Source organism: Gambusia affinis, linkage group LG24 (genome assembly GCF_019740435.1).
Source record: "Gambusia affinis linkage group LG24, SWU_Gaff_1.0, whole genome shotgun sequence".
In the NCBI taxonomy this organism is placed as follows: Eukaryota; Metazoa; Chordata; class Actinopteri; order Cyprinodontiformes; family Poeciliidae; genus Gambusia; species Gambusia affinis.
Genome location: NC_057891.1, coordinates 4,571,216 through 4,582,875, shown reverse-complemented (window position 1 = coordinate 4,582,875; position 11,660 = coordinate 4,571,216). Strand labels below are relative to the sequence as shown.

Genomic DNA, 11,660 nt, shown 5'->3' with positions numbered 1-11,660 from the left:
CAAACTGCAGCTCGTTCTACAAAGGAGCTGTGTTTGGGGCGGGCCTCCTCTTTAGCACAATCCAAGATGGCCGCTGCAGAGGACACACCCGCAAGGTAGCAAACATTTCACCGACAAAGACTCATTAATACACGCTGGAATTTAAAATGTTGAAGAAAAACTGACTCCTTCTTAACAGAGACATGAAGTAACATGATAATTATCACATTTCTGGACCGTCGGGTCAAAACTTTTAGCTCTCGGTAAAATAGAGGCTAAAGCAGCTCAAGGTTGTTAAGCTACTGGATTCATAAAATGCAGGAGAAGACGTGAGAGTTTTAGTTTAATGGCGTAATTAAGTTTTGACAGTATTGCTACATTTCATCTGCTGGTATCGTATATCCGTGATAACGGTGTAACTGTGGGTCCTTGTCGCTCTTTGCAGCCCCTACGTGTTCGTGGAGGTGGGCAGCGGCTCCGGAGCGGTTCGTGGTTTTCTGTGGTCGGACCTTCAGCTCTACCTGTGAGTTACTGACACACTGTATGCAATGCAGACACGGTGGTAAAATGAAGGCTTTATTGTTTAGATGTAATTCAATAAATCAGCGCAAATAAACTTCTATTATTTAGAAATAAGGTTGTAATGTGATGTTTGAAGCTTTCAGCAGGTATGGAAAAGTAAATAAAAGTATTTTATTAACAGAAAAGCATCTAAAAACTCACGGGGTCAACCACGAGTCATCCATAGGGGCTCATGAATATTGGTAATGTGAATATATTCAGAAATCATTTATGAGGGTAAAAAAAAAATAAGATTACTTTTCTAAAATGCGAGATAAGCATTCCTGCAGTCTGCATGTCTAATCTTAATCCATGTAAGCCTGAAATTTCCCCAAACATGCCAAAATAAAAATTACATTATATTTAATGTAATTAGAAATAATGGGGAATATACTGTGAGGACTCCCATTTGGAGATATAATACCTGGTTCTGGAACAGCAGCTGTTTTTGTACCCTTGTTAGGAATAATCTTTCACAGTTCTGGTCTGATAATGAATCTTCCCCAGTTTCTTCTGCCATGATTTGGGCAGCTCATTTCCTGTAGCTCTTTTCAGAAAAGAGTTTTGGAGGAAAACAGAAACAAACTAGAGAATGAGGTGTCTGGGTTGGAGCATAAACATAAACAGTTTCCTACATCAGGGAATCTCCAGGCATTAGTTGCTGCCAGGACCAAGCTGAATATGGACTTTACTCGCCACACACAGAACCTGTTACTCTATACTAAACAGAAATATTACGAGTTTGGTAACAAGTCAAGCCGTCTGCTTGCCTATCAATATGATAAGAACACGCAACGGGGATGTTACCTGTGATCCATCTGTTATTAATAACTCTTTCAGAGACTTTTATAAATCCCTTTACACAGAGTAATAGGGAAACCAAAATACCAATATCTGATTCTGGTCAAATACAATCAGATATTGGTTCCTATTTAGACGGTGTTGTCTTGCCCTCCGTGCTGCTTTTACACCCGAGGAGGTTTGGGCGCCAATCCAATCGATGCCAAATGGAAAATGTCCTGATGGATTTCCACTGGAATATTTAAGAAATTCTGGCCCGAGATCCATCTCATCTTTTTACCTGCTATAAACGATTTCTCAGCAGGAGGTGCGCCTCCATCTTGGAGTTTTGCTTCTATCAGCTTATTGTTGAAGAAAGACAGGAATCCCCTAGATTGCTCATCCTATAAACCTATCGGGCGCGGAGATTAGAAAAAATTCTCCAGAAGATAATAAACTCCGACCAGACAGGTTTTATGAAATCTAGATGTGGAACAGACAATGTGCGTCGTTCTCTAAACGTCATTCATTATCTTAATCAACATAAAAACTCTGCTCTGCTTCTCTCTGTCGATGCAGAAAAGGCCTTTGATCGGGTAGAACGGCCCTTTTTATTCATAGTTTTACAGAAATTTGGCATGGGCCCTAATTTTATTCTTAACATGATTAAAATCTTCTATTCCAATCCAGTTGCCATTGTAAATACTGAGGGTTGTAGACAGGGTTGCCCTTTGTCTCCTTTGCTGTTCACGTTGTTTATTGAACCTTTAGCCGTGGCTATTAGATCTAACCCAGACACATCTGGGATTAGGACAGGTGAAGATCACCATGTGATCTCTCTTTTTGCAGATGATGTCCTTTTATACCTGGAAAACCCAAATAAATCTGTCCCAGCTGTACTTGGTTCCATAGATAAATTTGGTGCTCTTTCGGGTTATAAGGTTAATTTAGGCAAGTCTGTCGCTTCTCCTTTCAATATCCCCCAAGATATGGAGCTACAACCTATTTTTCATAAATCTAAAAGGTTTCAAGTACTTGGGCATCTTTATTACCCCTGATCTGAAAGACTTATTCTCATCAAACTACTCCCCCCTAGTTCAGAACATGAAGAACGATCTGTAGAAATGGTCTACTTTACCTATATCACTTCTCTGTAGGGTTAATACCATAAAGATGAATATTCTCCCTCGCTTAAACTACCTGTTTCAAAACCTTCCTTGCTACTTGTCCCTTACATTTTTTTAAATCCCTTAATTTTCATATTTCTCGTTTTATCTTTACCCAGTTTGCAGCTCTACTACTGGTCTGCTCAGATTAAAATGATGTCAGACTGGTTTTCAAGTAGAGACACCAGCATATGGCAGGTTCTTGAATCTCTATCATGCTGTCCTAGAAAGTTAAGTTCTCTCCCTTTTATCAATAACTTGGATCAGTTGGATTCATTGAAGGAAAACATGGTAGTTTATAGTACTTTGTTAGCTTGTCAAGACATAAGGAAATACTTGAATATTCCCCCCTTTATCTCAATTAGATCCTCCTGACTTTAAACCCAGATCTACCGATTTCTATTAGAAGTATCGTCCTATTGAACTGGTCCTGTTCTGGTCTGAATGATTCCTCTGATCTGTTGATTTCCGGTGTTATCAAATCATTTAATCAAATCAGGGACAAGAGCTTCATTCTGCAGAAAGATTTTTACAAATATCTTCAAATTCAGCATTTTATTGATTCATTATTTGGGTCCAATGCAGTTCGTAGGGAACTGAGGGACTTAGAAAATGTTCTGGTTTCCATTGTTACTCATCTCTGCACCATCAAGCTTTGACTCTGTGAAGCGGTTTTGTGATCTGGAGATGAAGTTCAATACTTTAGATTGGTTTAAGATTTGTAATGGAAGTTTTTCCTCAATGTTCTTCTATTTCTATACAAGAACAGGATTTCAAACTTTTCTATAGATCCTACTTTACCCCTGTTGGTCTTCAGAGAATGTTCCCCAACCGTTTCAATCTGTGTGGTAAATGTTTGAGTTATAGAGGTAATTTTCTCCATCTGTTCTGGTCTTGTGGTTTATTAAGGACCTTTTGGAGGGACGTACATTTGGTGACTGAAAAGGTTTTGGGTGTTTGCTTTTCTTTGTCTCCTTTGTTTTAGCTTCTAAATGTTTCCTCCAATCATTTGGATGCACATTTTAAAACCTTGTTTACAATTCTTGAGTTTCTTGCCAAGAAATGTATTTTGTTACAATGGACTTCTCCTTCTGCCCCCACAGTAAATATGTGGCTCACAGATCTTTGTTATCCTTCCTTTGGAAAAGAAACCCAGGATCTTCATCACAAATCAGACACAATTTTGACACTTTGGTCCCTTTGATTTTAGTTTTTGATTATTTAGTTTTAAAGCTCTATTTGTTCTTGCCTGTTTTTGTTTCCTGTCTTGATTTGCTGAGGTTTGATGATGACTGGAGAAGATTGACATCTTGTTTCTTGTTCATGTTGGTTATTTTGTTGTGTTTTTTATGTTTGTGTGGCGGCACAGGTTTGTTCTTTGTATCATAACGAATGTAAAATTAATAAAAAATAATAATGGTGACTAAAACTAGACCAAAAATGAGGAAATATAATATGATAGAGGTGACTATATTTAGGAAAGAAACCTGGACTCAGTGATGAATTGGGGTATCACATTAACAACATTATAAATAAATAATTATTGTAAATGTCTATGCTCCATATGAATGTCATCATAATGAAGATGAATACCTTAATAAACTTGCTTATTTTTGCTCTTTTATGCAAAATGAGAAGAGAAAAAGTATCTATGTGTCACATGAATGCAGATAAAAACTCTGATTCCTTTTTGTACAGATTGTAATGTAATAATTTCAAGTAAAGAAGTTTTCCCAGCATGTAGTTTCACTTCTACAAGTGAAACCTGTCATAGTTTGTTTGCTGGACCATCGTATCACTAATATCTTTTACAATGTGTTTACTAGTGATGGGTAAATGAGGGGTCACGTGTTGTATTGACCCAAAACTAAACTGTATTGATATCATCACTGAATACTGACACCTGCTGGACGTTAAAAGTCCCTACAGGCAACGCAGTTGGCAGAATGATTAGATGACCTGGTCTAAACAATAAGATTGAAGTCATTGTGTTTTATTGTATATTATATATTGCATTATGTCATATCTTCAGTTAAATTCATAATATATTTGATATTCTTCAATAAACAATGTGAACCAAGTGATGAAAATGAAAGTGTTTGGAATGAGGATGATTGTGGACGGTTTTTTTGTGTTGTTTTTTCACAAATTTTGAACTTTAGCCTGTTCCGTTTTTTTGACAACTTCTCCTGCTGTCGAAAAAAAAAATGTAAACAATGAAATAATTGATAAAAAGCAACTGATGGCTGCATATCTGAGTTTATCCTGGTGAATCTGTTACTTCATTCTGATTCACTATAATGTCTCAGCATTGAGGAAGTGGATTTATTTAAAGAAAATAGATTTTAGTGACACTGTATATTGTTCATATAAATAAAATTTTGTGTTTTATATTTATTTTGTACGTAGATCTTTATGAATGTGTTTTGCAGGAAATATCTTTTTATATTTATATGTAGCCGGGTTGTCTTTATTTTCATTCATGGGGAGGAATTTAAGAATAAAATTATGAAATGTATAATTTAAAAGGACAAACATGTGCAACGCTTAAGCTGCAGAACATAATATGAAAGTAAACTAAGAGTCAATTTCAGCTGAATTTGGATTCAGATCAAGTAGAAACAACAATAAAGTGAAAACCGATGTTTTGTTTTCTGACATAATATCAAAATGGTCCCAAACTACAAAACATTTCGTTTGTCTTGAGGCTTCATAGTTGATGCCGTACCGTAAAAGATCAAGAATTATTTTGGCAAATTCATCCCACTGACAGATTCACTTTTTTATAAACACAGTTCGGTGCATCATTGTCATTTAGAAACGGTTCCTGTATCGATCAGGTGACTTTGAAAGCAATAAGCACCGACATCACTAGTGTCTTCTGTTTATCACCTTCAAGGTGTGAATTAGATCATTTACCCGCAACAGTAATCAAAATTAGACACATATATAAACTGGTGTTGTTTATTTTCTGAACAAATATCCTGTTACTATCATCAAACTGATCAGTTGTAACGTTAAATTACCAAGAGAGGCAGCGACTTGTACAGACTGTTAACTTCTGTAACCTATAGAACCGGATTATATTGTGACATAATAAAAGTGATGTAAAGATAAAAATAGAGCAGGTTGGGACACAGATTTGTCTCTAGCAGGTAAAATAGAAATATTAAAGATATAAAAGCCTTTTGGAAAGAGGTTAAAACTATAATAATAGTAAATTCTCCCTCACATCGTCGATGAGGAGAATATGATTGTAGATTTTTCAACAATCCTTCAGCAAGTTATTTATCTGTGAACCTTTCCCAGTAGAAAAGGTCAGTACTGTAGAAAGTATCATAACTCAGGATCTCTATCAGAGAATGAAATAACTGTCTGTAAATAAATCTATAGGAACGGATGTTATTTCAGCAGAACATCTTAAATATGACAGGTCAAAGGTCACCCCTCTTCTTTCCTTGTGTTTCACTGGTTTTATTATGTTTGGCTTTATTCCTGATAACTTGATGAATCTACTTCCTGTAATTAAAAACATTGTCAGCTCTGATAACTATAGATCTATAGCACTAGATAGTAGACTGTGTAAAGTCTGAACTAATTATTTAGTCAAAACTAGTAAAGATAGTTTTGTCTCCAAGTCCAAACCTGACACTGATTTGTATTAATATATGGTTAAAATAATTATAACTGCAAACATTCTATGATTTTTCTGTGTTTTTTGATTGTATAAATCAAAGAAAACTAAATATGAAATGTAACCAACCTGGTGTGGTCAGATATACAGTAAGATGTCTGAGCTGTTGATGAAACAACTGTGATTCTGCATCCTTTCATGTCAGAGAAGGAAGATTTTGATCTCCTCTGGTGTTTAATGTTTATATGAACGATTATTAATCATTTAATGCTGATTATTTGCAGTTTAAGTTCATCATCTGTAGAACTACATGATGTTCAAATCAAAAAGTTTCATCTTGATCTGTGGCACTAAGGAGGAAAATAATTGAGTATTTTTACATTTCAAGCTGTCTGGGACTTTATTGAATGAATTAAAATAACTTGTTCATGTGTTTACAGATTGTTTGTCTGATGATGTTTACTGTCAGGTTGGATGATCAGGTAAATAACATTATCTGTAAGTTTGGATTCTGTTTAGATAAATTGTAGAAAAAAACAATTTCCAGGTGAAACCAATGAATGAGGCACAATACAGAGAAACACCTGAGTTTGATCCAAAGCCTGGGAAACCGTCTGGTTCTGATGCGATCCAGATAGATTTATGTTGATGGGAATAAACAGAGCAACACAAGTTATTGTAATTATTTCACATCATTGCATTCTGCGCAATGTTTAAAAAGTCAGTTTTCAAAGATTGAAGTTGTTTATGATGATGCATTGAGACTTTAGCTAAATAAACCCAGATGGATCAGAACCAGTGAAGTGTTTGTATCTGCTGCACCAATAAAGTTTATGTATAAATGTATTAGTCTTTTAAACGAGTCTAATAATAGAACGATCCTTCTGTTTATTAAAATAAAAAATATAATGCAGTAAAATAGTCATCAGTCCTCTGGAGACGTTGGTATGATTCACTAGTAGCTTTTATTATGTTACAGTTGTGTTCGAAATAATAGCAGTGCCTTTAGAAAAATGAGTAAATGTCAAAATTCTTCAAAGAAATTGTACTTTAATGAACACAGATACATTGGGGACACAGTACATTCTATTCCAAAGCAAAACAATTGCGCAAAGTCATCAAAACTTAAATAATAATAATAATATTTCAAATAAAGTAAGAAATGGCATGTTCAAAAGAATAGCAGTGTTGCCATCTTTCCTTGGAAACTCAAAAATGTACTGTACAAACAAAGAAATTCTTGATAAGTGAACCTAGCTGAGTATCCTAAACCAGGGGTTTTCAAAGTATGAAAGGGTGAGCCCCCCTCCAAGGAGCCCAATGCCTGCTGCGCCCCCCCCCCTCCCCCCGCGGAGGGGGGTGGAGTTGTAAAAACTCCGCCTTCAGCCCCGCTCTGGCCAAAACCAGTGATGGCATAGTTACTTTGAAAAAGTAACTTTAATCGGACTACTGATTACTCCTTGAAAAAGTAACTTAGTTATATTACTGATTACTTGACTTGGAAAGTAACTAAGTTACACTAAAAGTAACTTTTTAGTTACTTTCAGCAGCTGCTAACAACAACGCTCTGCCTCCTGTGAAGATCACATTGATCTTTGCTAATACTTAATTGGAAGTTATTTTATAATGGTAACATCAACAATGTGTCTCCACTGATAAGGTTGAACTGAAGAGGAGATTGTACAAAAAACAGTACAAAAATAAAAAACATGAGTAATTTGTGTGGTCCACTGTTGTCTGGAAAACTCAAAGAAGGATTTTAAAGCCCCCCTCCCCCCAGCCTCCAGATTCTGCGTTACGCCCCTGAGTTTGATGTCGCAGCGCACAGAGCTCCTCCTGCAGCTCCACAGCTCAGATGGCTGCGACACTTACCGTAATATTAATAATTATAACGGTGCTAACTTGCCATTATAACTATTGCCAACTACGGACACGTTTATTCGTGGCTGTTTTCACGTTTATTGCGCTGTTCATATTGGTTTCGATATTTGCAGTTTTCTGGAGCGCAACGCGAAGCTCAACGTCTTTTAGAGGTAATAAATTAACTTGACATTAACAAAGACACAGCGGGACGGATCATCCGGGAAATGATGAACAGGGAGAGACTGACTAAAACTAGCTTAATGACGGACAAATTCTGGGATTTATTGAGTCTCTGCTTATTTCCAAGCCCAAATGAGCAACTTCACGTTCAAAAACGAGCCCAAAAAGGCGCAACCCGCCGCTCATTAAACTTGCAAGCGACTTTTAAAAGATGAAGCCCAAAGCCGCTTATAATAATCGGACTTGGCGACAGAAACTCAAAATAGTTCCAGTTTTTCCACCAACAAAATGCGCATCTCCCTCCATTGTTTACATTTCTGTTGCATAGAGACGTCGGTCACTCGACAAGACGAGTAGAGGAAATACGATTAAATAACAAAAGAAGATAGTAACGCAGTAACGCAAAAATGATTTTGATAAGTAACTGTAGTCTGACTACTGGATTTGAAATAGCAACGCGTTAGATTACTCGTTACGGAAAAAAGTGGTCCGACGTCAGTAACGTCACTGACATCACTGGCCAAAACATCCTCTAAGGTGGGAAACATTTCCACTGATCCCCGCTCCACACGCGCACCCCACAGTACCAACTTTTTCCTAAATCCACAGAGTTGATCGTGTGCGTAAAAGACGTTTCTCTCACATCAGTAGACAGCAAGCAGATAGCTTTTCCGGTTTACTTTTTCCCTCGCACCGCGCCTCCCCTAAAGTGCTCTGGCGCCCCCCACACTTTGAAAACCGCCGTCCTAAACTAATATTTTGTTGCAAAACCACGGTTTCCGATGACTGCTTCACATCTGTGGTGCATGGAGTCAACCAACTTCTGGCATCGTTCCACAGGTATTGCAGCCCAGGATAATTGCACTGTATTCCACAATTCCTCAGCGTTTCTTGGTTTTGCCTCATGCACTGCACTTTTTATGTCAGCCCACAAGTTTTCAATGGGATTAAGGTCCGGGGATTGTGCTGGCCACTCCATCAGTTGAATCTTGTTCATCTGGAACCATGCTTTTGCTCGCTTGCTGGTGTGTTTGGGGTCATTATCCTGTTGAAAGGTCCACCTCAAAGGCATTTCCTCCTCAGCATATGGCAGCATGACCTCTTCCAGGATCCTGATGTACTGGAACTGATCCATGATCCCTTGTATGCGGTGAATCGGACCAACACCATAGTATGAAAAACATCCCCATATCATGATGCTTGCACCACCATGCTTAATGGTCTTCAGTGAGTACTGTGGCTTGAATTCTGTGTTTGCAGGGCGTCTGACATACTGCCTGTGACCCTTAGACCCAAAAAGAACAATCTTGCTTTCATCTGTCCACAAGATATTATGCCATTTCTTTTCAGGCCAGTCAATGTGCTCTTTGGCAAATTGTAAACGTTTCTGCACATGTCTTTTTCTCAGCAGTGGGACTTTGCGGGGGCTTCTTGCTGGAAGGTTAACCTCAGTAAGACGTCTTCTGATTGTCACAGTACTCACTGTCAACTGAAGGTCTTGCTTGATCCTCTTGGATCCCATCATTGGCTGAGTCTTCGCCAGTTTGGCTATTCTTCTGTCCATTCGAGGGTTCTCTTTCTTTTCTTCCTCGTTTTCAGTTTTTGCTCCCATTTCAGGGCATTTGAGATCATTTTAGCTGAACAGCCAATGATTTTCTGCACCTCTTTGTATGTTTTCCTTCTTTAATCAATTTTTATTAGGAAACGCTCATCTTCAGAACAGTGTCTTGAACGACCCATTTTCATTGTTTTTTCAGGAGAAATGCACAGCCAGCATGCCAGTTGTCTTGATCCTTAAATACGGATCACCTGTTAACACCCTTTTTTCCCAGAATACCCTCCCTAATTGAACTAACCACTGCTATTTTTTTGAACACACCCTTTTCAGTTAATCATTCAATTTCACAGAATCCACAGTATGCATGGCTGTCCTGTTGGGTTTGTTGGTTTTCTATACCTTTATTTTACCCCCCAGAAACTTATCTGGGGTATAGAGTTTGAAATGTTAATAAAACCAGTGATTTTCTTGCTGCTGTTGAGGCACTGCTATTATTTCGAACACAACTGTATATCATTTTGTGTATGTTTTTTAAAGTATTTAGGACTTTGAGTGTGTAATAAAATCTGTCTATCTAAAGGTATTTTTAGCCAATTGGTAAAGATCATAATAATTGTAAGATGTGTGGTTAATATCAGTATTATCATAAATTATCCAACTGATTGTGTGTAGAAGTAGAGCTTTGATATTTATTCTGAATTATATGAAACTTTACTGTTATCACAGTAACATGGATCCTAAAGAAAACATCTACAGTAGAGGTTTAATTTTAAAATATGTATGAAATGTTTCTGACATGAAGAGTCAATAGATTTAGTTCAGTGGTTTCATCCTCCAGGTGTGATGTGATGTCACTGCTCAGCAGGTGGTCCAGTCTCAGTTTCCCCTCACTGGTTACCAGAGCAACTCCTGAGAAACCATCATGTCTGATTTCATCCTGAATCTGTATTTTGGTCATGCTGTAAATATCTTGTTTGCTCATCGATGTACTTTAAAGAATGTGTCAAAGAGTTTGATTTTAAGTCACAGGTTTCTGAACTTCACTCTGTAAGTGATACAATGAGGAATAACAAAAGTCAGTTAATTTAAATAGGCACCACAGAACCGGTGATTGTCAGAGCTCAAAGAAAATGTTCTAAAGTGTAGAGGAAGAGTTATGTATGGATATAGTGACACTTTTATTTGTTTTTATCCTAAGTAGGTTAAGAATATTTTGATAGGAGTTGTTGAAAGGTAAAACCTGTATTTTATGAATGTTTCTGTTCTCTCTGACTTTCAGCTCAGCCTGCTGTAACCGGGTCGCCCCGTCATCACAGATCTGCTAACAAGAAATTTGAGAGGTGAAACTGTTAGTTTAGCAAAGCAGGATTAATGAAAGAGTCACACAGTAAGTGAAAAGTATTATATTGGAACAACTTTGAGATAATGTTTTATTAAAAAGTTTTTTGTTTTCCAGGCTTTGTGGATGTCATCACTCCATCAGAAGAGTCATCTGCATCAATGTTGAGGTGACTGAAAGTTTCTTCTCTGCGGTTGCTGCTCTCCAGAAGAGGCCACTTTGTCAAGAACAAGGCAGGTTAGTAGGAAAGTTTATGAAGCAAAACCTGAACAATTCTGTTAATGAGAAACTGAAGGATTTGTTTCTCCACACAGGAGATCATGGGCTGGAAGAAGAGACTGTTTCCATAGAAACCAGCAGAGGTGAAAGGTAAGAGTTCACAATTGACCTTATTGTCAGTCATGTTTTCATTTTTGTCTTTATTTCAGACAGATTCACTTCTCTCTCCAGCCAGTGCAGCTTCCTGATGGCATCACCTCTTCATGTTGTTTCATTAAAGACAAATCAAAGTGTCTCCTGTGTGATCATTGACCCTGCACAGAATGTGGAGTAACTTTAACTTTAACTTTAACTTTAACTTTAACTTTAACTTTAACTTTA

The 11,660-nt window shown here is 37.3% G+C and overlaps 1 long non-coding RNA gene across 2 annotated transcripts; it reads left to right on the top strand.

The window, feature by feature from the left end:
- On the top strand, positions 1 to 11,572 carry LOC122827468. Of its 2 annotated transcripts, XR_006370078.1 has the most exons (8): positions 1 to 95; positions 179 to 308; positions 425 to 502; positions 6,561 to 6,602; positions 11,001 to 11,061; positions 11,178 to 11,297; positions 11,375 to 11,429; positions 11,489 to 11,572. It is a non-coding gene; the product is annotated as an uncharacterized LOC122827468 (long non-coding RNA). The 2 variants fall into 2 exon arrangements; XR_006370077.1 differs by lacking the exon at positions 179 to 308 and having other exon boundaries at positions 4 to 95.
- Positions 11,573 to 11,660: the final 88 nt, after the last annotated feature.